At 54.6% G+C, this 26316-nt stretch overlaps 2 protein-coding genes across 7 annotated transcripts in view; one reads left to right on the forward strand and one right to left on the reverse strand.

The window, feature by feature from the left end:
* The window catches only part of ZNF395 (zinc finger protein 395), a 251888-nt gene that overhangs the window by 97632 nt on the left and 127940 nt on the right, over positions 1-26316 (forward strand). The window lies entirely within an intron of this gene.
* The window catches only part of NCOA1 (nuclear receptor coactivator 1), a 166414-nt gene that overhangs the window by 66309 nt on the left and 73789 nt on the right, over positions 1-26316 (reverse strand). Inside the window, exon 1 of one of the 6 annotated variants that reach the window (XM_083831156.1) lies at positions 13426-18784. The exons of 4 other annotated variants lie outside the window; for them this stretch is intronic. The gene's annotated coding sequence lies outside the window, so the exon portion shown is untranslated. Of the gene's footprint in view, positions 1-12698; positions 13317-13425; positions 18785-26316 lie in introns of those variants that run through there. One more of the 6 variants, XM_083831155.1, reaches the window with a different exon arrangement.

The raw sequence follows: 26316 nt of genomic DNA on the forward strand, positions 1-26316 counted from the left end.
TTTTTATTGTAAAAGTAGTTTATTTTACACCAAATCTTGCCAGGATGGACAGGCCAAAAATGTAATCTGGTCTAAAAATAGGCAGCTGAGCCCCACGAGCCCTCATGGATAAGGGCAAGGGTTGCGCTGCTGGTGAGACCACGCCGGGGCATTTTCGCAGGAAACCTGATTTCTAAACGCCAACTTCTTGTAAAAATGTTAATATTCTGCTCAGTTAGGAAAGCAAACAGAAACAGATGAAGTGCGGCATGACGGCAATGAAAACAAGCTAATTAGTTCGGCTGGGGGGGGAGCAGGGGCAGCGGTTTCCAGGCTTTGTATGAGTTGTCCCTGATGCAAAGCTGGCCGGTAAAACAACTGCTCCTTTGCTGTCGCTAAGGTTTGCCACCAGAGCTGCAATGAGGGGCTGCACCAAACGCTGCTGATTCACCCAGGGGATGCTCAGGGGCTATTCACGAACCCACGACCAGCGCCGCATCGACGCACGGTTTTTGGCTCTCCAAAAAGGAGCCTCATCCCAGAGACATCGCAGCTGTCCCCAGCCCACCGCTCGGACACAAATCCGCTTCGTGTTGCAAACCCGAAACGTTGAGCGTATGTTTTCTGTAAGTGTGGACGTTCTCAAAAAGTCACTGCACTTTGCAGCTTCACGCGTGGTCCTGTTATGCACAAATCAGGGATCTTGCAGCAGCGGTGTAAAGGAGCAACGCTGCAACTTACCCCGCACGTAGCAGCAAAGAAAGCTCCTCTGACACAAACTGCAGCTCCCCGCTGCCAGCTAGACCGGGGCTAAACTCAAGCAGCAGGCAAGGTCTGGAGCAAGAACTTCTCAACGGTGGTTCTTACCCCATGGAGCCGGACACAGCACCAGGCACTGGTTCCTCCTGCTGTCAGCACGCCGCTGCACCACTGCATCTGCTCGCAGGGGACAATTTGTCTCAGAGAGACTAATTGGAAGGAAAACAAAAAGCTGAAGAGGGGAACGGATCAGAAGCACGAGAGCTGACGTCACCTCCCACAGCCATGCAGATGAATCCACCTCTGATTTCTAACCCTACGCTCTCCCCTCCTTCATCGATCCTGCACGTCCACCTGAAGAAGCTGCTGCTTTTCGGATGCTAACGAACATCCGTGCAGTGACAAGAGCCTTGCTCACCCGGGACACAGAGGCTCCAGCCCCAGCCCACATCAATATTTCAACACGACCTTAGGGATCTTGACAAGAACGCAATTTCCATATTAACAAAAAATAACAAAAAAAAAGAAAAAGCATGTGAATTGCTGAGGCTTAGTGCTTGTGCTGTCATACTAACACCAACTGTGATTTTGATTTGCCCACGACCACTGAAAGCAAAAAAAGACAGAGCTGACCACCGAACCCTTAATTCTCACAGAACTTCCTTTTTCTACAATGTATTTCCCACATTTTGGATGAGTTTGACCCAAAAAAACTGCTTATAAAATACTGCTGACATCTACGGGAGAGAGGCACAATCAGTAGGCTGCTCTACAGAGAACTCCAGTGTTGGAAAAATCCCTCATATTACACCCATTTATCAGTAAAATACAACCCATCTGTGCCTACACAGCCTCAATTAGAGGTAATTAAGAGCATACTCGGAATGTCATAAGGATACATCTATATCGTCGCCCTCACAAGTTCATCACCAGCTGCTAATCCGAGCACTGGGGTCAGAACAAGACTTAACTTAAAAGAAAAAAAAAATGCACAAAAAAAAAAAACTTCTGCAGATTACGGGAGAAACAACGAAGCCGTAATGTGGCTAGCGGGGAAGCGATGGGTGAGACAGAGTGAGTCACTCGCTAACACGCTGCATGTGTTGTTAGTTTGGGTTTTTTCTTTCAAACTTCTTTTCCTGACCTCATCCCCAACAAAAAGAAAAAAAAAATGGAGAGACTTCCAGCCCCGCTCTTTCGGCTGCTGAAGTTGTCAAAAACAAATGTCGCATCTGTTTTGTGCAACGCTCTTTGAGGGGGGGGAAAAATCCCTGGATCCATATGCCACCACGCCAGCACTGGCCAGCAGACATGTCTGCCTTCAAACGAAATCCTCTTTTCTTGGTACCTTACCCCAATTTCCCTGCCTGTCTCCTCCTGTCTCTCCCGCAGCCTGCGAGCCCTCTGTCAGCCTCTGTCTCCTGCCCGAGCCCCACCGAGATGCCGACAGATGGACCCTTTGGCTCCGGGACATCGAACCGTACCTGGAAAGAACAGCTTGAATAAGAAAGACCCCGGGTTTTTGGCAGAAGACGAGCGAAGCGGTGCAGAAAAGAAAGGTGGAAATAAAAACCAGCAGCAAAAGATGCAAGTTGTTTTCTTCCTCTAGGAATCCCGTCTGTTTGCGTTGGTGGTGAGTTCACCTTTACGGTGCCCTGCCACCCCACAGCACATTACACAGCCCAGGAAATGCGAACGACGGGGTTTCTCTTCATTCCCATTACCCATGCTGGCCTGAACATCCCCTCTTGACATCAAGTGATCAGCCTCTCCAGTCCTTGTATCATTACCGCACTAATTATTATTATTACAGCGATGATGTTGGTGCAGCACTCAGAGCCTCCAGGGATGCCAGCTTGGCTCTCCTGCGTGGGACCACAGAGGGGACCCAGCGGCACCTGTTTCCGTGCGGGGATCCAGGCAAGGAGAGATAAAAATCATCACCTGAGACCGACTGACACGAGCAGAATTCAAAGGCTCCAGTATCTCGAGATGCGACTAACCGAGAGGAGCTCAAGGTCGCCAGGAGGGCTCAAGGAAAGCTGCGTTGGCCCCGTGTCTCTGTGGTCATTAGGGCCACAAGAGGAGGGAGCTGACGGATGAAGATTTATTTTCACCGGCCTCCAACGACAGAGCGCTGGGCACCTTTTGGTGTGGGGGCAGAGCAGCCTGCTCTGACGTCCCTGCACACAGACACTGCGCCCCCCTCGCTGGCTGCGCCCCGCGCCCCCCGGTGCCTGCAGGGCTGGTGTTTGCTTCCCTTCCTACGAGGTAAGTGGGACATGCAGAAATCTTAATTATCGCCGGCTCTGCCGAGGCAGCGGGCTAATAAAAGCTGTCAGCTCGGGGATGCGGTGGAGCGAAAGCCCACGGTCTCAATTCTCCAGCAAGCGTGCGAGCGCATCCGCACCCACCTGCTACCTCGCCCCGTGGGCAGGGGGACACGGAGGACAGGCTCGCACTGCCAAAGCCCTCCCAGAAAGGTTTTCCAGAGCTGTTTGCATTAAGGAGAAAGGACCAGTGCTGGTGGGATGGCCGGAGGTCCTTTCTGCATCTCCTGCTCCCATTGAGCACCTTCATAGATGGCTGGGGCTGGGAGCACCCCTGGGTGCCCCTGTCCCCCCCTGCCCCAGCAGGGTGCCCAGCCCCACGGCCCCGGGCTCGGGGAGCTCTCCAAGGAGCAGCCCCCGGCCCCTCTCGGGGCAGCCTGTGCCAGGGCTCCGGCACCCGCCCGGCCCAGCGGTGCTGCCTGAGGGGCAGGGGGAGCCGCCGGGGCTCCGGGCTGGGCCCGGGGCCTCTGGGCCCGGCCCTGGGCACCGCCGAGCAGAGCCCGGCTCCGGCCTCTCCGCACCTCCCTGCGGGTCCTGACGGCCATGGGGGAGCTCCCCCGGAGCCTCCTCTGCTCCAGGCCGAGCAGCCCCAGCTCTCGCAGCCTCTCCTCACAGCACGGGGGCTCCGGGCCCGGCAGCACCCTGTGGGCCCCGGCCTGGGCTCTCCCCGCCGGGCCCAGCTCTCTCTGTGCTGGTCCCAGTGCTTTGAACTGGTCCCAGTGCTTTGAACACCCAGGAGCTGGGCAGGCGATGGGGCAGTGCCGAAGCTGGTGGTTATGTTAACCACACTTGCTGTAAGGGGATCACGTGGAAAATTCCAGTCAGGGAAGAAGATCAGAGCCCACCGGCTGGGTCAGCCCCTACTGGAGCCTCACTGAGGCAGCGAGGCTGAAGTCCTTCACTGACAGAGCGGGTAGACCTGTGTCCTCCGCAGAGCAGGAGGGGATGAAGGGCATACTAATGTGAGACACAGGAGACTGACCCCACCTTCCCTTCGTGGTTCTTCTCCTAATTTTAATTCCGAGCACTAGAAACTCCTCTGTGACCACCCTATGGAGAAAATGAGCTTTGCTCTCCGAATTCAGGCTCCTCCACCGCTTGTTCTTTTACCCACAAGAAATGTTTTGCTTTGGAAACGTAGCACGGGCCATACAATCGATAAAATCGAACGTATGTGGCGGAAGGTAATTCTGTATATGGAAACAAACAGAAATATAAACATCAAAGTGAATTCCTCGAGGAGGAAAGCACAAGCCAGCCGAACGTCAGCTCCAATTGCAGTTCAACAAGTGCTCGCTCGCTACATGTCTGACACCCGAAAAGCACAAAAAAGGGGAAGATGTATATAAATCCAAGTCCTTGCGGACTAAGCATCATCCTTACAGAGACAACGGTCCAAAGGGCTTAGAGAAATGGTGAATTTTAATACACCAATCATCTATATTGTATTTGCAACTCGCAGACCCACAGCAGTCATTCCCCCTTAGCCTAGGGATAATTCCAGCAGCCAATTTGCTTTGCAAATGAATGGGAAAATGTGGGAAAGGGCTCTGCCTTAGCACTACAAAAATGAATAATCCAGCTGTGGGAAATCAATATTTGATGCCTGAGGAGACCTCTGGAAATCCACAATGCCACTCTGTTATTTTCCCAAGCTCTCTTTCAAACCCGCCTCAGCTAAAACACAACAGACACGAGATAACTGATGTGCCGCTTATTACACTAATTGCAATCATCTCCTTGTTACCTGGTGCTCACCCACATCTGTTTGTCGTAGCCATCTGTTGTCTGCCTTAATTAGATCACGCACTCGCGGGGCAGGGGCTGTCACAGCACGTGGGTTCCTAACACCGCCGCGTCCCACTTCTGCCCCAGCATCTCCGCGCCGCCTCGGCGCTAGCTCCTGCCACGAGTCCCCTGGCAGGCCGAGCGACACCACTGCAAATAAAGGGCTGGAGAATAGGAATTCAAAAACAAACACCCCAAAAGCTGAAAATTAGCTGGGTAAGAACCCCGCTGCCCTTTCAGGGCCGGGGAGCAGTGCTGCGTCCCAGGGGACTTGCAGGAAGTCCCAGAGATGAGTAAATGATGACCCAGCAGCTTCTGCCTCTCGCCCTGACTTTCTAGGATTTACCTTTCAGGCTGCTCTCAGATCACTCACCGCAATGACCAGGCCCCAAAACCAAGCCAGTCACGGGGATAAGATGCAAAACTGCACTTTTCCTTCCACTCCATTCCAAAAACGACAGGAAACCACGGAAGGACTCGCCGCCCCACGCCGCTCCTGTCATGGCTGCTGCCCCCGGGCAGGAGCCCACCAGCTCCATGAGGTGCTGCCTTCCACCTGATCTCTCCACATTACTTTCTGGCGCAGTGAGATCCTTCTGATTAATCATTAGCGACTCGATGCGTCGGCCCAAGTGCTTCCTGCTAAACCTCCCTGTCTTAGAGGCTTTCCGGAGAAGGTGGCTGCTCAGAAGATGATTTCCATTGCTGACTCGAGAGATCAGGAGTGACGGTAGCTACACACGAGGACATTAGAGTGCCTACACTTAAAAAAACAACGACAACAAGAACGACACGGTGTTCCCCGTCCCACTAGATGGATATCCCACTAGGAGCTGGGGTAGGATCCCACTGCTGCCGTGGGATTACCCAAAGCCCCGGATAGGACAGCCCTGCTCATCCCAGCACCAGGAGCCAGGGAAGGAGAGCACTATTTAAGAGGGAGATGGCCAGGTACGACGGTACCCTGAAACTATTTGCAATTGAGATCTTTATGGCTCATAATTTTGGACCAGCTGAGTTATTCCCCCTCGCCATGAGCACACAGGTAAAAAGCCTTTTTGGAAGGACGACGGCACGCTTCCCTTGCAAACAACTCAGAGCAGGTATGTTAAAAGAACACCTAAAGATCTCCAAGTCTTAAAGGCGCTCTGTTTTTTACACTCATTAAAAGCCCAATAGAAATTCAAATTTCTCCTTACACCAGCTGTTTTCCCACAACGCACCAACTGGCTTACTAAAGGGCTGCTCACGAGCATCAGCACGTCCTCCTCGAGCGTTTGCATCTATGCATTTCTCCGTTTACGAAACCCGGAGAAGAGGCCTCTGCACATTTGGTTGCTGTTAGCGGCTGCGCAGCGGCCCCGGGAGGGGAGAACCGCGCCAGCGGGGCTGCGGGGCTGCTCGTCCCCAACCCCAAAGCGTGTCCGTGTGCGTGTGCCTGCCCTCTCTGCCTGCAAGGCGAAGACCAGAAGTGGAAACTCCGCTTCGAATTTGCCCGAGTCACGGAAGAAAACCGACAAAAGTTTGTTTACGCGCGTTTTTATTGGCATTCAAGCCTCCACGCCACCCCGAAGCAAAATCGGGCCTAAATGTCACACAAATACCAAAGACCCTCCTTTGCAGATTTATAGTGAAAAGGAGAGGCAAAGGGGACCGGGGTCATGCGGGATGCTGCGAGGTTTACGCCTCTCCCTAAAATCTGGACTTCAGTGCCGTCCAACGCAGATGTAACTATTTTTCATCTTGGGACGAGCGCTGACAGCACCAGCAGATGCTTTTCGTGCAGCAGCCTCATTTTTTCCATCAGTTTCTGCACCGCTTTGTATTTGGGAGCCTGGGGAAGATCCCCAGGCTCTCCCCTTTGTAACTGCGTGCTCTCGGAGCTGCCCCGAACACTGGAGGGGACAGGCGAGGGGAAGCAGGGGGCAGCAGTCACATCTGCTCTACCCTTACCGTTCCCCCAAGGCTGCATCATGCGTGGTGACAAGTTTGGGAGGCAGCGAGGCTGCTAGCAAGGTTAGGTAGGTGGATGCATGGTGTCAGAGAGCATGTGATGGAAGAAACCCTCTGAGAAGGTGAGGCAAGGTTAGGCGTGCACAATTTAATAATGCATCGCTCCAATCATTTTTGTTTTTTGTCCCCTTCCTCCAAACCCACCCTCTTAGGGCCACGAAGTTCCCCGTGATCAGCCCAGGATGACAAAAAAAAAACTGGATCTCAGGATGATAAAAACAAGCAGCTGCCCCCCCAAAAATATGATAGGGATTCAGCGCTGAGCCAGAATTTAATAACCAAGAGCAAATCCAGGCAGAACTGAGTCCAGAGCCTGACGCTGCAAATCCTGCAGGACTTTGACCCGAGTGGAGTTTGGGGGGAGCAGAGCATCGACACACTGCTGCTGGGCACCACGGGGCTCGGGGCTCTGCTTCGGCCACCTCTCGCTAAAGGATGCTGAGCAAAACACACAGCTCTGCCCCCGTCACGATGGGAAAGGAGCCGCTTCTCCAGCGCGGAAAGGAACCCTGCCCTTTCAATATACAAAACCAAAGGTTTTTGCAACCGCTTTGCCCTAATAATGGAAATACGCTGCAAACACAAACTGATGAGAAGCCCCTGACTCGCCTGAACAGAGATGGAGAGACGATTTCGTTGCCATCCTTGAGCAGCCTTCCTCGTGGAGCTGCTTGTGTCTCGAAGGCAGCGAGGATCACTTGGCAATGTTTACAGCAGAGATAAGATAGAAAACACGGCGGCAAGAAGCGTAACCTTTTCTCCCAGTAACTGATAGGAAAAGTGGGTTAATTTATACAGCTTCTGAAAGGAAAAAATAACACTAATTCCCCTGTAGTCACAGAACATTACACACTTAGTTTCATATTACGTTTGTGAATTACACTTTGCAATTACACAATTTTCTCTATGGGGAGAATAAATTATTTGGCAGAACGTACAAATACATCAGGTTCTCATGTAACTCAAATTAAACTGCGGTGGAAGCACATGCGGCTTTGTGAGAAGCACCGTGAGCCCGCCTGGGTTACGCGATCGCTTGCAAGCAGCAGCGCAGGGACAAATCCTGAGCTGGGACACGTTACGGGAGCCTTGGCCAGCAGAAAAGGCATTTGGCCAGCGGTGTGGCTGAGCTGCAAGTCCTCAGCTTGCCCTGGTCTCAGCACCTTTGACACCAGGAGCAGGATGGAGCTGGAAAAAATTAAATTTTTGAGAAGCAAATTGGGGATTCGGACTCCACGGCTGTGCGAACCTACCGGGACCGTGTCATGTTGGTTGTGGTCCTTTTCTAGCGGGGATTTGGTCCCTTCTATCCAAAATATGCAATATTTACAGACATATATATATCTACATACATATACACGACTCTAATTTTCTCATTAAATGTTTCTGTGCTTCCATACTTTAGCTACCTCGGATGCATGGATTAAAGAATGATGGCCAAGGGCCCGGCAGCAAAAATGAGTGAACGCAATCAGCTCGCACAGAAGCTTCAGCTTCCATTTGGGGCCTCCCTTGTGCTACAGCAACGGCGATAACGTCCCACAATCACAAATTGGAGACTTCCAGCAAAAATACACGGGAGGCAGTTCCTTGCTATATGCTTAAAGCTGCTAAAAGTGGAACTCTGGCCTGCAGCTGCCGGCAAACGCTCCCGGTAAGAGCCAAGTAGTGCCAGCGACGGTCGTCCAGCACCCCCGTGCATCAGAAGCACACATTTTGGGGGAAGGAACGGTGCCAAACAGCAGCCCCGACAGCTGCCAAGCCACTCAGCCCTCTGGAGCACAAAGCGTATTTAATTAGCATTCACGCTGCAGCGATACAAACCCAAAATCCTCCTTGAAACCCAGCAATTGATGCCTACCACGCCTGCCTTCATCGGGGCCAGCTTCAGCTGTAAGCCCAGCAAAACCCTCCGAGGGCTCCCGCTGCGTCCTTTGGCACCGAGCGCGGAGCATCCCCGGTGGGGGAAGCTCCTGGAGGGCCTGCAGGGCATTAAGCCGTGCCTCCGTGTCTGCGAGAGGAGCTTTGGCCATCACAAGGGGCCTGGTGGCTCAGGCACCATCTGCTGACTCAACAACACAGCCACTAACGAGACCAGAGATGCTAAGAAGTGGCGTTTTTGGGGGGCTGGCCCTCAAATCTAACGACTAACCTCGGAGCTGCCCTCTGAAGGAAGCCGAAAGGAGGCTGCTACACCTGCAGGAACGTCATCTTCTCCCCTTCTGCTTTTGCTCCTGCTTCGTTTGATCGCATCTGCCCTACTTTCAGACACTTCAGACTTCCCCTCTGTTCTCCTGCCGTCCCCACCAGCAGCACGCTCGCAGGTGCCACCGGCACCAGGTGACAGAAATCCCTGCGGACAGCCTGCTGCCAATAGCCACGACCTCTGCTTTCCACTTGCCTCCTCTGCCTGCTCCTGCCAAGCCCTCTGTGGGACTCCCCTTGGGTTTATTTTTTCCTCTAGGACTCTCCAGGTTCAGTTCCTCTGGGAGAGGGAGGCCGGAGTGTGGAGGATCACAAACCGGAGCTGTGAAAACGCGAGAGGACTTGGGGAAAAGGAGCGGTGCAAGAGGGAAGTGTTGATGGGGAAGTCTTTTCGGGGAAGTCTTTTCTGGGAGAGAGCAGGGCGAGGCAGCCAGGCCAAAGGAACCAGAGCAAGGCGTAACCCCGAGAGGAGCTGACACCCGTTTGTCTCTGTGGGGTGTGAATTTTCCCACCAACACCACATCCCCGGGGAGAACGACGGCACGGAGAAGCTCTCACCGCTGCCATCTCGGCACGGCCCTGCCGAGCTCAGCGGCCAGGCTCCTGCTAGAGCCAGGAAGAACCAAACTGAGATGTCCAACGCCAAGAGGATCATCAACGGATGTCCAACGCCAAGAGGATCATCAGGATCATCAACGATCAGCGATGATCCTTATGGGATCCTTATGGGATCGACGATGATCCTTATGGGTCCCTTCCAACTCGGGATATTCTAAGAGCCAGAGGGACTCCGAGAAGCAGCGGGGACGTTCTGGGGGAGCAGCCGCAACGCGCTCCCCAACTGGATGGGCCTCAAGACGGTGCCACCTGCTGCCACCTCGCTCGCGGAGGTGGCCAAGCCAACACACGTCCTCCAGAGGCTGAGGAGGCCGAGGACAGCCTCCGTGTCCCGAGCCTCAGGACTCTGCGCGCTCAGGGAAAGCAGAAGTCAGAGGAAAAACTCTTCCCACGTCGTCTCCAAAACGATGACATTTTATCCGCCGGAGAGAATTCTGTGCTCACCAAAACAAAGGCGTGCGTTACAGAGCTCATCTGAAAAGCCTGCTGTGGCTTCCCTGTGAATAAATTAATCAATTTTATTAGATGTGATGCTAAATTCCTGACCGACAGCTCCGCTCCTAAAGAGGCGAGCTGCAGGCTGCCTGCCATGGAAGAAGTCTGGAAGGCGCCAGCTCGAAGAGCTCATGTAACACGAAGCTAACCGAGCCGCAGCAAGCACACCAAAAATAAAAATATAAAAGAATATATTCTTAACCCATTGATCACTAGCCTTCTATAAAATCCGAGTTAGCATTACTAGTTAAATTCTGCCTGATCTCTCATTATCTCGGGATTAGCAGAGGAGGCGGGGAGATCATCCTGGTTTAACCGCCCGGGACAAGCAGCACAGTGTTGGTCATCTCTAAGATTTTGCTAAAAGATAACAGAATGCACAAATGCACATTTTTTGTAAACCACAGAAGAAGAAGAAAAAAAATCTGATTCTGATTGCTGAAGCCAAACTTTGGAAAATCTTCAAGCCAAATGTCCCCCTGGGACAGCACCTTGCCTGCCTCTGCCTGGAGCTGCGGTAACCATCTGCGCCCTCAAGTCCTTCCCCACATTTCAGGAGCACCCCTGTGGGTTCTGGACCCAATTCTCCATCCCAAAGCCACCCGTTGATATCCTTCTGGTACCACACCAACACTCAGAACCCTGATGATGGCGTGGAGATGCACAGAGGTCCCTGTGCCTCCCAGCCCGGAGGGTCCCTCGGGAGCACGGGGACACAACTCCCACGGGGACGTCGCGACGGGACCGGGTGAATTCGTGCGTGCCTCTTTGCCTCCCTCCTCCAGTTACAGACTGGAAGCTGCGACGTGATCTCCTGCCAACCTCCTCCTCCCACAGCAAACACCAGCTCCCACCAGCACCACGAGACCGAGCCAGGATACGGCCACGGCCACCGCCACCGATGGGCAGCGCCCAACCTGCTGCCGTTCACCCCCTGCATCGACGGCCAGCGGGGACAACCCTAACGCCATCCGCACATCCGTGTTTCGCCCTCTCCATCAGGCAATTAATGCAGGATTTAAAGGCGTTACTAACATTCGGAGATCTCCCAAAGCCGCCCGGACGCGGGGCTGGGCACCCAGCTCTGGGTGGCCCTGTTGGGGCAGGAGGGGACCAGAGGGACCCGGAGGTGGTCCCTTGCTTTTACAGCTACCACCACCACGCGGCACGGGCACACGTTTGGAGCAAAGCGTTTGCCTCCCTGTACTTGGGCACCCCTTGGGTAGCCCTTGGGTAGCCCTTGGGTAGCCCCTTGGGTTGTTGGCGAGTCCAGAACTTGGGATTTCAGCTCAGCTCCGCGACGTGAGCTACATCCTGCCTGATCAGTGCATCCCGAGTATTTAAACAAATTCCTGTTGGAAAAGACATTTTTTTGCCCGTCGCATTTAGAAGACGGAAACCTCTATTTGCTTTCTCCAAAGGACCTGGCAATGCTCACGGCGAGGAGCATCCCTCTCCAGTGGTGCCCCAGCGCAGAATTTCACTCACCAGTACCTTACACCCGAACATTAATTTGCCCGCGACCAAAGCAAACAATCCATCAAAGCAACCAAGCGCTTCACCCCCGCTATTAACGTCCTACCCTCATGTAACCAACTGTATCAGCAAGACAAGCTAAGTGCTGTGCCGAAGCTTTTTAAATAGAGAGAAGCCATTAGTGAGACAGAATAATAATAATAAAAAAAATAAAGCCAGTGAATTTGGTTTCTTTTCTGCGCAAAGTAAATCTTTTGAAAGTCTGCAGAGGGAGATACTGAAAAAAATAAAAGCACAAAGAAGAATGCGGCTTAAGAAACGAAGCATTAGCTGCCTCTTCAAAATAAAGCCGAACCCTTGTGGAAGGCGCTGAAGATCCAGGCGCAGGAACTCCTGGCTAATTGGATTACTGGTGTTAGAGCGACGTCCCCGAGCCGCAGCAGCGCGAGTAGGCGATGCGCGGTGCGTCGTGCTCCGTCCCCGCCTCGAGCAGAGCACAATACAGGTGCAGACAGCCTCCATATCACATCAGAGCTGCGCTTTGGGCAGGGATGAGCCGAGCCCTTCCCATGGCTCGAGGTGGTTTGGGCACCGGACCCTCTCCCATCGGCCAACAAAGATCTCGGCCCCTCGCCGAGGAGCCGGCGAATCGCCCAGCGGCGTTAGCAGGGAGCTGCCGGCGTGCTCGCAGGATATCTGCTAAGCCTTCTTGTATTTAATAACTTAATTAGGGATCAGAGCGCTATCGAAATTTGCATACAATACGAGATTCGGAAGAGCCGTAACCATCCCCGAGAACAAAAAACCGATTATGAAGCAACCCGGGGACTTGAGGAATACGGGCAGGAAACAAAACGAAACCCAGCCAAACACAACCCCGATCGATAGCCCCGGGGGGAGATAACCCCAGCTGCCCGCCCAAGGGGCTCATCCTGCACCTCTCTGGATTTGGGGGTGCTGTGGTTGGGTTTTTCAACACTTCACGTTAATCAGAGATGGTGGTAATCCGGAGCAAGATATCGCACGTGAACTTACGCCAAATGCAGCAGTGGCGGAGCAGCGCTCGTGGATTATTTGGACACGGTCAGCAGAGCATGGAGAATGAAGGGTTCAGGTTTGGAGGCAGCATCAGTAGCTATCTATGCGTAATTAGCTAACCAAACAGAGAATTATGCACAGCTGAGATCACCTTCTCAGCAGAACGATATCAACAATTGGTCATAAAAGAGCAGGGCGGATGACAAAGCGATTAAAGGGATTTGAAAGGGAAAGATTAAAACAACAAAGTGTGTACAGCCTCGCCGAACCCCGGGGAAAAGGAGAAGCGGCTCGATTTGAGCAGGTCCGAACCGCACATCGCGTCCTCTGCGGGTCTGCAGAGGGTGAGATTTTCAGACCAAGAGGAGCCAGGTTGATGAATCTTGACCAGGGAAAAGCAAGATTGCCCAGGAATTTCCCAGGGAGCGTGGTGGAAGAGGTAAAGGACCGGGTAGACTAATCGGAGAGGGATCCTGCTTTGGGAAGAAGACAACCGAAGGTTTATTTCCACTTCTGTGAAAGCAACCACGGAACGATTCGCTCCAGAAATCGACCACCCCAACCCCGCCTTGTGCCGCAGCAGAAACCCCCCCCCCCGGCTGCAGGGCCAGCACCGAGAGGCCTCCACCTCCACGGGGGGCAGGATGAGGCCCCGGCCACCTCCACCTCCACCCCGCGACCCGCACGAGGCTGAGCCCTGCCCGCGGAGCCAGGATCTCGTTACCTTGAGCCCGGCGCGGCGCTCCCGAGCGAGCATGGCGCGGTCCCCCCCCGCCGCAGCCCTGCTGCACCCCAGGCAGGCGAGCCGGGAGCTGCGGCGGAGCAGGAAAATGCCCGAGCAAGTCTCGGGAGCGTAGCTGCTTGCTCTCGCTCATTACAAATATTCAGGCATCTCTAAGTAGGCGGAGTACAAAAAGAAAGGGGTTTCTAGAAACTCGCGGAAGAGCGAGCAACAACAGTTCATAAATTAGGAGGCGGCTCGGCTTCTGTTTGCTTTAGAGCAATACCTAGAGGGCCCGGGCACGGCCGGGGATCCATCGCACGAGGCTCGGCGGGGAGCAAGCGGCAGCCGCCGCCTGGAGGAGTTCGCGAAGCGCTCGGAGAATGCGCCGGGGGCCACGCAGCGGTGTGTCGGAGGGCACGGGCAGGCCGGGACCTGCCTCGGGAGGAGGAGAACGCTCGAGTCGGGCTCAGCGAATTCAGCTCCGCGGGCAGAGCACGACTGCTGCCTTCCTGCCGCCACCACCGAAACGGCGACGGGGCTCTGGCTTTCCGCCCAATTCACTTCTGCGTTCGCGGGACGTGGGTAGGTCGCCACAAAGCCTCCGTTTACCAGCCCCGGGTGACGTCCTCGGGCCAGGCTGGAGGCAGAGGTCCCCCCGCTCCCCTGCAAGCCCCCCGAGGTGCTTCCTCCGCCCGTGAGCTTCGCAGGTCAGCAGCTATCACGACACAGGGGAAGCCGAAGCGGAGTGAGGAGGGATGAAACGCAAGGCTGGGGAAGAGAAGAAGTGGACGCACCAGAGGGGATGCCGCTCCAAAAGCGCAGATTTGTTTTTTTTCCTCATCCTCAGTTATCTTCCTTTGTGTAAGGCTTGGATCTCCGAACACCTCCCTCTCCTCTCAGCTGATATTTTCGACTAACCATATGGAGGAAAAGGGGAAAAAAAAAAAAACACACAGCAGCAGTGCTGCACGAGGGAGACAAAGCCAGAGCTTGTTACATCATTATTAATCCTCTATTACCAGCGCTCCCAGCTGCAGCAGACACCTCCAAAACAGGAGGATCCCTGCCCTGAGGTCCTTACAAACCCAGCGAGCTGCAATATAATTAAGAGGCAAACAAGGCAGCAGGGAACGCGGTGTGGGGAGGGAGGGGGAAGAAAGGCACCACGAACTTCAGCGGCTCTGCAGAGGTTACCCCTATTTTACACTGAAGTGCCCACGAACCGTTGGACTCGCTATTTTTGGAAGCCATCTGGCGCTCGAGCGCATCTCGGCAGCAGGCGGGCAGCATCCCATCCCCGCGCCCGGCCCCGTTTGCTGCCGCTCCCTCCTCTGAAGCCGCTGCCCGGCGGGATGCTCCCCCTGCTCCTCCCGGTTTCAGCCAAGAGCGGCTCGTTTTCCGCCCCTACTGACCAGGTGGATGGCAGCAGCAGATCTGGGAGCCACGAGGATCTTGCCTGGGGTGCTTGCTGGACGTGGCCCCGCTCGCCCAGGGCATCCTATGGGTTCTGTGAGCGACACCAGCGCTTCCCTCCAGCTTCCAGCCCTGCTTCCAGCTCGTTCCATCCATCCATCCGCCCCGCGAATGATTCAATAGGGCAGGGAGTAGGCAGCGTGGCGCAGAATGACTTGGAGAGCATCAGAGCAGTGGCGCTACGCCCTACACCTGCTCCATTTCCCTAATCCTCCCCGGACACCTCTTCTGCCCGTGCTTTGAAGTCGCTCCGTGACTTTGGGCGCAGCCCCGCAGCCTGTTCGCCTCCAGGACTCGCAGCTTCCACAAACGCTCCCCTCTGCAGCGCCAGGCAGTGCTTTTCAAAGATGCTTTCCAGCCCTTCAAAAGCAGAGGGGCAACACGAGGGGGAAGCCCGACCACAAGCCCTGCTGCCCTGCGGTAAACGTCCCTCCGGGTGGGTAACGGCAGCCCCGCCAAAACTCAGCCCGCGCCACCGCAGGGATCGGCTCCAGGAGCCGCCCGAGCAGACGGATGGGTGCTTGCTCTGCCACCCTGCACCAATGCAGGCAAAAATCAATGAATTGTAGCATTACTGCCATGGGTAGAGACGCCAGTGGTAAAAAACACTGCAGGTCACACCAGCCAAAGGCAAAACTCCGCCAGGTGGGTGCCAGCAGAGACACGGCTGCGGCCAGCGGGTGCCCCGGCACCGCTGCACGCAGACCTGGGCGGCTCACCCACATGGCATCCCATAGCTGTTAATTCACATTAAATCACAAAATACATGCACGCAACATGTTCCTCCCCCTTCTGTACGGATGTGCTAATCCCAGCCAGGATCCACGGAGCAGCAGAGAGAAAATCGACACGGGGATGGATCGCAAAAGCAGCTGACAGCTACCTGGCTAGCTCAGGAGCCGAAGGCAAGGCGCAGGAAGGCGCTCTACCTCTCGTCCCGCTCAGCGTGTCCGAAAAGAGGAAATTCCCCACCGAGACGCAGCCCGCCCTTGGTCTGGAGCTGGATCCTTCCCTGTCTGGGGAGCTGGGAGCTGAGAAGGAAGGCGGCCAGCACCGTCGGTCCGCGTCCCCCGCTTTCACGGCGTTGTGCTGAAATCGTGCAAGAGAGGACAAACTTTTCGAGCCTACCTGGCGCAGCCGAAACGCGGCGAGAAGGCCGGGCTGCTTCGCGCGGGTCAGAGGCGGGGTGCGGCCCCTGACGGCGTGCCGAGCACCACGACGGAGCCCAGCAGCAGCAGCTCATGTGGCAGGGATCCGGCCCGGCGCCGCGCTCACCGCTCCCAGCCACCCTCTCCGGGAGGCACGCCGTCCGCAGCGCCTCGCGGCCCCCCAAGATTTTGCTTTCACGGTCGAAGCTCCGCATTTAATTAAAAGCAGCCTTGATAATTACGGTTTCCAGCCAATCCCCTCGTCTGCAGCCCTGCTGGCTGTAGAGATCCTCGTTTTCAGCAGGCGTAAAGAGGGAGAAGCGCGGCTGCGGCGGCGCCTGGAGGGCTGGGGCTGCGCGGGGACCAGGAGGGACCCAGCGGCGCCGAGTGCCGCTCGCTAACGAAGCCCCAGGGTGGCAAAGCAGCGCCCAGGGAAGGGAGCGAGCCTCGTACCCAGCCACAATTTGCCACAAGGAGCGGCACCGCTGGAAATTACGTTTATTTTCACCTCCGTGGCTGCGCTCCTAACCGCGCTCCAGGTGCGCGGCCGTGACAATTACGGCGCTTACACGACCGCCGCGCCCGGCGGCGCAACAAACGCCTCCGCCAGCAGCAGGAGGACAACAACCATTAGCGAAAGCAAGGTAGCAGGGGACGTTTTAGCACCGCGTTCCCCGGAGGACGGTGTCAGAGAGACCGACCTGTTAGGAGGGGTAAAAAGGAGCAGGAGTAATTGCATCACTTCGTGCCCTTTGAACGACCTTTGGATCCCGACGCTTTTTGCCAGGAAGGATAACGAAAGTCAGGCTAATTAAGCAACGAACATGCCCACGGTAGGGAGTGTGAAAATTTTAAGAAGTCTGACAAGTTGTTAGGAAGCGCGCAGCTCCCAGCTTCGCCTCCCTGCTGTCACTCTGGGAGCAGCCGCGATGGTGCAAAAGCTCCTCGCGCTTTTTCCTCTTCCTTGGGATTGACTTGGAGCAAAGAGCCCGTTTTAAAAACATTTCTGATCCTGCAAGCAGGCACCCGCCTGCTTTTCATGTAAGGAATTCAGTGCTGCTTGTCATTCCTACAGAATTGCAGAATCTCGGAGAGGTTTGGGCTGGCAGGGAGCTCAGAGCCCCCCGGTGCCACCCCCTGCCATGGGCACGGCCCCAAAAAGGTCCCTGAGGGCACCCAGCAGAGCCTGAGCCCACACCGTGGGCGCCCTCCGTGTGCCAGGAGCTACCGCTGCCCGATTACCGACCCTCCCCGCACAAAGGCTGCCCTACAATGTCCCGTCACCACCAGAAAACCCAAAGCACGGGGAGCTGGCACGTTTTAAAGCCCCGTATTTCTGTCGGGGCCACCGGAGCTGCCGCGCTCGGCGCCGGCGTGGTTGGCAACCTCACTGCGAGCACAGGTCCGATCACAACGAACGTGCCTGGCTCTTCCCGTAGGTACCCAGCCGGCACCGGTGCGAATCCCACGTCCTCTCTAACCCCATGCAGAGCCTGTAACGACGCCACGGCCCCTGCCCGCCTCCCAGGCGGGACCACCCGAGGCCGGGGGGCCCTCCCCGAGCAGCAGAGCTGAAGGTCACACGCTCGGGGACACAAAACCACGTAGCCAGTTCCACGTCCAGGGCCGGGGAACTCTCCGAATTGCGGAGAACCACTAACGTTCGGGCTGGTCTGGCTGCGGGAGAGGGAACGCTGGGTGTGGAAGGGCCAGGAGGAAGAGGCAGCAGAGGCAGGGCTGGAAATAGGGCAGAGGCTGATGGCACCCGGGTTATCGGGTCACTGAGGCACCAGCACAGACCCCCCTGCGGCGTGCCGGGGTGCCCGGGCTGGGAGACACAAAGCAGAGGGTAAACCCTGGTGAGCCCCAGGATGGGACTGGGTGGATCGTAAGGTTTTTCATGAAAAAGAGGTTCTTTTAGTGCAAGGGTGCCCTATGTAAGACCTATACAGATAACACGGGGAAGAAGAAGGGCAAACAAAAGCGCTCTGAAAGCCCAGGGGTGATGCGAGGCTGAGGAGCAGCATCACGCTGCCAGCGCCTGGGCGTTATTCTCGCGCTGCTTAGCGGGGCACCGACGGCAACAGAGACAAAACAATTGGGGAAAAAAAAAGACAGAGCCAGGTCTGGAAACGGTAAATTTGCCGCTGCCACGCAGGAGGGGTGCAGCAGTGCCTCCGGCGACAATTTAGCCTTCGGCACCGCCACAGCCGCTTGTTTCGGCAGGGGATGGGGACCCCAGGTTCGTCCCCTGCTCTTTTTGCGCAGTCCCCGTGGCACCGGCAGGGCTCGGAGCCGCGGCACGGCACCAACGCGAGGTGAGGAGCCGCCGAGCGCAGCGCGTGAGCTCCCGACCCAGCCCCGAGTTCAGGTTGCCCAACCTCGCCGTGCAGACACGCGGTGAAAATCGGAGCGCTCCCGCAAAGCAGGTGTGCATCTCTGCCATAAAATGCCTCCTCAGATCTGCCTCCACAGGGCTGTTTGTTTAAGAAAAAAATTAAAATATTTCAAAGCCTTTAAGGCCAGGAGAAATTCAAGCACAGAATCATGCTGTGAGCCCCCACGCAGCCCCCAGGAACTTCCAGCAAGGGGAAGAGCTCCTGCAAATTGTGCAACGCTTTGCTCAGGAGAACCCAAACCTCCCCCCGTACACATGTGAAATCATTAACTTCATCTGCTGCTTTTACTTCTCCCATCAATGATTAACAAATGTTAAGCAATCAGCATTTTTCCTTTTAACGAGGAACACTCTCTTTTTTTTTAAAAAAAAAGAAAAAAAATAAAACAAGTAATGTCCTTACTTCTGCAAGTCGCTGCGAGGATTCTTGCCAGATCCCTCCAGCTTAAACATTTGCACGCTGCTTTTCAAGGTCACCGCTGAACCACGTAATTCTCTCCTTCGCGCATTATCCTCAAGGTGCGCGGCTTTATTCAGCGCCGCGAACGGCGCGCGCCGGCGGGGAGCCGCGCCACCCGAAACGGCCTCGGCGAAGTTCGATCGGTAAAAAGAAAATGCCCGGGGGAAGGCAGCTTCGGAAAATGCAAATATCACCAGGCAGCAGCCGGACCCCGTCCTTTCTTCGCGCGCCGTTACGTAAAAGCCCTGAAAGAAGCAAGGTGGCGGGGAGCTCGCGCGGCGGGGAGCGCGCTGCAGCCGCCCCTACGCAGCCGCCACCCCCGCTCACGGCCCCCCAAAAATTTTGGGTGGCGGCGATGCCGGGTGGCGATAACCCCCTGCCCCTTACCTGCCTGCTCCGGGCGTGCAAGGCTGCGCGGTGCCCGGCTCGTGCCCGCGCTCGCCCCATGCGGTGCCGCTCGCCCGCGCGCGGGGCTGCCGGGGCCGGGTGGGGGGCTCCTCTGCGCCACCCCCGGGGGGGGGGGCACCGGGGGCACCCGGTGGGTGGCTGTGACCGCACGGATGGCTCCCGGGGGGGGATGAGGAGGAGGGAGGGGAAGGAAGCAGCGATGATGCTCGTGGTTTGGATGAAAAGCGGAGCTGGTGCGGTCCTATGGGCTCCCGTTTGAAAAAAATAAAATGCCTGATTTCTGTTTGATTTTCAAAAATAAAAATCAAAAGCAATACGCTCACTGCCTGCAATTTTATTATTTTTTCTTTACTTTTTTTTTGAAATTACTTTTTTATTTTTAATTTTTAATTCAGACAGGTTTTTAACGTGCATCCCTGTAACTCACGGCTGCGTGTGCCCCGCCGAGCTCGGCTTCCCGCGGCACACAGAATTACCGTTCCACGGGAGGAAAAGCTACGATGTGACCAAAACGACCCAAAGCCATCAGCAGACCCACATTTTGCTCCTCTACACCATGGGGCATTTTTGCTCTGAGCACAAGCAGCTTTTTTATTCCACTGCTGGGGGCTCTGCTCCGGTGGGAGGCGTCCCCTGCCCAGGGCAAGGGCTTGGAAGAAAATGATCTTTAAGGTCCCTACGAGCCCAAACCATCCTATGATTGATTCTGTGGTTCTCTGATTCTATAAAAAGGGCTCCCCAGACGTCACCTTGGGCTTGCAAGCAGGTGACCGTGGGACGAGACCAGGGTGACAAGTACCAGTTTGGCTAAAATTTGGGATGCGCGCAGGCTGGCCCGCTAAGGAGCCGCACGCGTGGACAGAAGCGGTCCTCACCGCATCCTCCTCGCAATCGGGGCAGCACGAGGACGAAAACCAAGCCTTTCGTTTCCTAATTACCCACCCTGGGAAAGAGCAGACTCCTGTCACCCCGCTGCCTTCCCCCAAAGCGACGCGTGCCCCGGTGGTCCGCGGCGCGGGAGGGACAGGGTCTCGCCGCGTCCGCGCACCGCGAGTCACGTCGCCCACGCGGCCAGGGTCTGGAAGTCATTTGACCGAACTGTAAACAGAAGTAAACAGAGGAACCTTAAGATGTTTGGGCCGCAAAATGGCTGTTTTGATGCGGAGCCAAAAAGCTGCAGTTCTGCCATCTCTTTGCCAGCGGAAAGGGTGATTCGTGGCGCCCCGAGCTGGGAGCACCACCACTGCCCCTGCCCTGTGCTGCTCGAGGAGGAAGCCCGGTTTTCAAATTCCCTTCGTCAACCCCGCGGATGAATCGTTGCCACGATGGGACTTCTTGCCCTGACCAGCGACAGACGCCGGAGAACAGAGGGAGAAAGCCTCAGAAAGCCGTGGAGGAAGGAAACGGCGGGGAGAAACTTGAAAGGCGCGTGACGGAGAGCTCCAGGAAACAGCAGCCAAGGAGAAAATACCTGAACCCACCGCAGCTGTGTTTACCAGGGAACTGAAAAGCCCAAATACTTTTTAAAAAAGACAGGAAAAAGGATGGAAAACACGAGATAGACATGAGAGGAAGCCCTGGAGGACTCAGAGCCTCTACTATAAGAATAACTTATTTAAGGCACCACGTCCGGGGGCATCCTTTGCAGGTAGGATGTTGTTACGGACACGTCAGGACCCTGGGCTTGGGGTGGCCCAGGAGAAGAGATGGCAAAATGCACAGAGGAATGGCAGAGGATGCGGGGGGAGAGCACTGAGGGGTATTAAAAGTATTTGGTGCTACAGCCACGAAGACCGGTGCCATAAATAAAGCCCCGAGCGCTGAGCGCAGGGGCCTTCCGGGCTCCAGCTGCACAAAGACAGCACGAGGGGAAAGGAGAAAAATGCGAGAGGGATGAAATTCCCCCCAAAATCCAACACCCAGGTGAAAACCCTGCCTCCTCCGCACCCTCGAACAAACTACGCCGAAGACTAAACCTGGACCAGCCGCTCGAAAATCGAGTTTCTGATTAAATTATTTCAAAGCAAAGCTTTTTATTTTATTTTTTTTTTAGAGGGGATATTTCCAGTTTTTCTACTCTTTGCAGTCTTGGAATCTCTCCTGCTGTTGCTTAACCCTTTGGCTGCCTTTGCTGGAAAACACCCATTTCCTTGGAGGAACGGGTAAGCGTCTAATAGAAATCCCCCAAAAAAAATGAGAATATGGTAAGTTTCGAGAGTTTACCAACAAATTCCACCCCTTCAGCTGTTCATTTTTTTTTATGACTTCGGCAGCAAAAATACCCTTTCTGGCATGGCCCGGCTCCAGCAATGAATTTGATTACAGCTGCTGTGTTAAATGAATGATTAATAGACGCCTTTGTCAGAGCTGCATCTGCCTCTCCGGCAGCGGAGCAGTGCCTGAGAACATTGCTGTTAACCTGGGCGGAACAACGAATTTTGTCTTCATTATGTCGCGTCCTGGCTACCCCGCGTATTCCCGAGGCTGCAGAAAGGAAGGAGGTTTTTCAGTCCATCTCCTCGTCCGTAAAATACAGAACAGAGCAGCCCAAGCCTTGCCCGGGCAGTTGGATGCACCCCGATAAAACGCCTCCGTAAAAACACTCGACCGATGGCAACGTCTCCGTAAAAAAAAAAGGGAGGTGAGCTCCGGAAAAGCACTGCTCCCAGCACAGAGCTAAATAAGACAAAAAAAGGCTCTGGGACAGAAAGAAGAATCTGCAGGAGCTACGGAGCGGTCGCGGGGAGCCCACGTTTCGTTTTCCTGCCCGTCCTCCCAGGCGCCGTGATTGATTACGAGGACCGCAGGAAGCGAGGGAGCGGGGGAAGCGAATCCCCCCCGCCGCAGCCCCCGGCCCAGCTGGGACTCACCTGCAGCCACCCCCGCTGAGGCCAGGCTCCAAATACGGGTTAACTGCTGAAACGTCTTTCTTTTTCCCCAAAAATAGTCGCCAATCAACACTGGACACTGAGAACGGTTCCCTGTAAAATAATTTAGAAAAAGACGAAGCCCCGCGGCGATTCACCCATCGTTGAGCTCTCAGGGCACGGCCAGGCTTGTTCTTTTTACGATTTCTCCTGCATCAAGCACAGGTTTTGAGCGAAAAGCTTCCAAACCTTTCACCTAGGGTAAGTCCCACTCCAACTTCAGTGACCTTTCCGCCCCAGCCCTTCCACCCTCCAAACCCACTGGCACCTCCTGAATCCCAAGGCACCGCTCCACGACAGCTTACCAAGCCTCCAACTCAAGAAAATGAATTAAAAAAGAGGTGAAAGCTATTCTTCTGTCAAATACCCCTCCACGGTGGTTCGCCAGGGTACTCAGAGCCAGGATTTAGCTTTCTTTTACGCTATCTTTTATATAAAGGCAAATCTGAAGTGTCGTGATAACCAGCAACACGTCCTCGGGCCCCTTCTCAATGCCCCGAAATTGTCCCCGTGTGGCTGAGAGCCTTCCCGAGCACCAGCAACCCTGAGCTCTCTGCTCCCAGCGATCATAAATCTGCTTTAAATGGGTGCTAAAAGGAGGAGAAAGAGCACACTGGGGCCTGGAGCGTGCCGCGTCCAGGTTAGGGAGGGAAAACGACATCCCTCGACACCCACCTCCACGGAGGTTCCCTACCCGCTCCAGGTAGGAAGCACCCAAGGAGCATCCGAGGCAAGGGTCTGAACGGAAGAGCAGGGACAAAATAGCTTTGTTTTGTTCGAAAAGCCACGGAAATAAGAAGTGGGCTTATGCCAGCGTGCGTAAAGGCAGCAAATTCAGGATCTTGCAGCCCAGTGTCCCTCCATCACTTAAAAAAGCTGCAAGGAGCTGAAGACCTCACCGGGTTACGGGTTCTGTTTGCAGCTAGGAAATGAAGCTCGTGGTAAACGTCTGGTTTCAGCAACTGTCAGCACTTAATGTTTCTATTTACTCCAATCCAAAAGAGCAAACTCTAAATAAAAACTGAACTTAATTAAGCGTGTCGCATTCTTTCAGGCACGCCAGCCACGGTCGTGAGCAAGATGCTTTTCCCGGCCCCTGCGCTACCAGCCCCGAGACACAAACGCACTGCCTGAAGTCCCCAAATCCGTCCCAGCCCACAGGCTGGCTTTATTAAGGGAGAAATCGGCGGCAGAACAAAATCCAGCCCCAACTTTCTCATCCTTTCTCCTCAACTTTCCGCATCCTTGGCACCCAGCTGGGGTCCCTGCGGCAGCGCGAGGTGCTCGGGGTGGGCAGACACGAAGACGCCAACACCCGGGTGCCGGGGGCTGTGGGGTTCGGGGCCATGAGCAAAGCACGGAATAAGCAGCTCAGGACAGGTTTGGGGTTCAAAGTCCCAGCCAAAAAGTCCTGAGCCCGCTCCAGAAAGGGAAGGGACCTCTGCGCCCCCATGGGGTGCGCGTACCTGGGACCGGCGTTACAGGGCGCGGCGAGAAATAAAGTGAAACCCAAGTTACGAGGGAACAGGCTGCCGCTTATTTTCAGCACCAGCTGGGCCAGCAAACAAATGGCTCGTTGCTGACTGCTAAACATGCTTACCAGGGCTAAAATTACCATTTTTCCTTCTACCCACCCAAAATCTGCAGCTGCGAATCCCTCTGCGCGCGTCCACCTGGTGGCTTTGGGGTCCCGCTCTGGAAGGCTCCTTGGGGACAAAGGACGAACCCAAGGAGGCAATCGCGGGGACAGCCACCGCCAACACCCCGAGCGACGCCACCTCCTCCAGATTTCAGCCAGGACCTCCAAGCGTTTCCATGTCTCTCCGGGAGCTGCCCCCGGGCCAGGCGCGGCACACCTGGGCACCGTTTCATCCTCGCCCCGGGAGAGCCGAGCGCGCGCACGCGCGCACGTTACGCACGCGGAGGCAGCTCGCGGTACCTTCTCGGCCAGGAAACACGGCTGCCGCTGCGAAAGCTCCCCGAGCTCCGGGTAAGGGAAGGGTGAATTTCGCTGCCGAAATGGAAGCTCAGCCTGGAATTGCTAAGCGACAAAAACAAAAGATGTTCCTCCGAACGGATGGCGTGTGTTATAAACTCCGCAGTGGTGCGATCTCGATGTTCAGCGGCGCGAAGAAAGAAGTGCAAACTTCGGGGGGGGGGGGAAATAAATAATACCACAGCAGGCTTCTACCCCCTAAATCCCTAAAACACCCGTGCCAAATGCCTTCCACCCACAGCAGACCCCCACCAGCTCGGAGCAGCCACCGAGGAATCCAAAGGCAAAGGCGGAATTTTACAAATCGGGGCACGGCTGCAAAACCAGAGGCAGCAGCAAACTTCCTCCTCTCACCGTGCCCAGCACGGGCTCGCCGTGCGGGAGGATGCAGGAGGGAGCTCAGACCCAGACCAACAAAAAGCCTTCGCTTTTGTTCAGTCCCTGCGAGGGGACCGAACCCTCAGTCCCTGTGAGGACAAGCTCGATGGGTGGCACGGGGCGGGGGTGGGCGCAAAGCTTGGGGCTCAGTTTTGGTTCCTCTTCGTGCAAAGACATGGAGGCATTCCCCGAGCCGGCAGCAAGAGTCACCGCACTACATAATGCGTGTATGTCTTATTATGCACATGTATTCATATTATATGTATTCGTATTATATATATTTATATAGAATAGACTCATAGAATCATTTAATGGTTATAAACTACAAGAGGGAAGATAGAGATGAGATATTAGGAGGAAATTCTTCCCCCAGAGGGCGGTGAGGCACTGGCACAGGTTGCCCAGAGAAGCTGTGGGTGCCCCATCCCTGGAGGTGTTCAAGGCCAGGCTGGATGGGGCTTTGGGCAACATGATCTAGTGGGTGGCATCCCTGCTATGGCAGGGGGTAGGAACTGGGGGGGCTCTGAGGTCCCTTCCATCCCAAACCATTCCAGGACTCTATGATTTAGGTTGACAAAGACCTCCGAGATCATCAGGTCCAACAGAGAACCCGGCACTGCCAAGTCTGCCACTGAACCATGTCCCTAAGCACCACAGCTACACGTCTTCCGAATACCTCCAGGGATGGGATATATATATTATATGGTGTATATATTGTATGAGATATACATATATTTATATATGTATATATATATATATGTTATAATAGATAGTATAGTTATATTACATTATATTATTATATTGTTATATATTATTATATATTATTGTATTATATCATGATATATAATAAGAAGGAAAAGGGTAATTTTAACACTGGTAAGCGTGTTTAACCTTCAGAAATGAGTGATTCGTTTGCTGGGCCAGCTGGTACTGAAAATAATTATATGTTATATATTATATATTATATATCACATGTTATATATTATACATTACATGTTATATGTTATATATCACACGTTATATATTATATATTACACGTTTTATACATTACATGTTATATATTATATATTATGTTTCATATTATATATTACATGTTATATATATTTATATTATATTATACATGTTATATATAATATATACTATATATTTAACAATATACGTGCTATGAAGTATAGCATACAGCATCACATCACATAATATACGTCGTACAGAAGGTATGCGTGTCTGTACACCCCGGATGCCTGCAGACAGACGGTGCAGGGCCCCCCCAGGTGAAGCAGGGCAGCCCCCCCAGGCGGGCTCCCCGCGGGGCTCCTCCAGCACCAGGCCCACGCCGTGACACACATTTTGGGGCGCTTTCTGGCCCCAAAAGCAGTCGGAAGCAGCGTGCTACGAGCAGACCCTCCCTTCTCGGGGAAGGCATCGATGCCTCGCCGCTCGCCGCGTTTTCGTTTTAACGCCTCGTGAGAGGTCCCACGACAGGAATAATTACAAACGAGTTATGAAAATAACTCCCCCCCCCCACGGAGCAGCGAGGTCCTGAGGGTTCAATTACGTGACAAGAGAAAACAATCAGGAGACACCCTGGGTTCAGCCTCGCTTCGGAAAAATGTTTGGCCTTTGTTATCCTTATCTAATTGTACCGGCTTAGGTAACCAGGCTTAATTGGGAGCCAGCTGAGCCCGCGGGACGCGGCCCTCAGA

The sequence above is a fragment of the Anser anser genome, assembly GCF_964211835.1.
Source record: "Anser anser genome assembly, chromosome: 3".
In the NCBI taxonomy this organism is placed as follows: Eukaryota; Metazoa; Chordata; class Aves; order Anseriformes; family Anatidae; genus Anser; species Anser anser.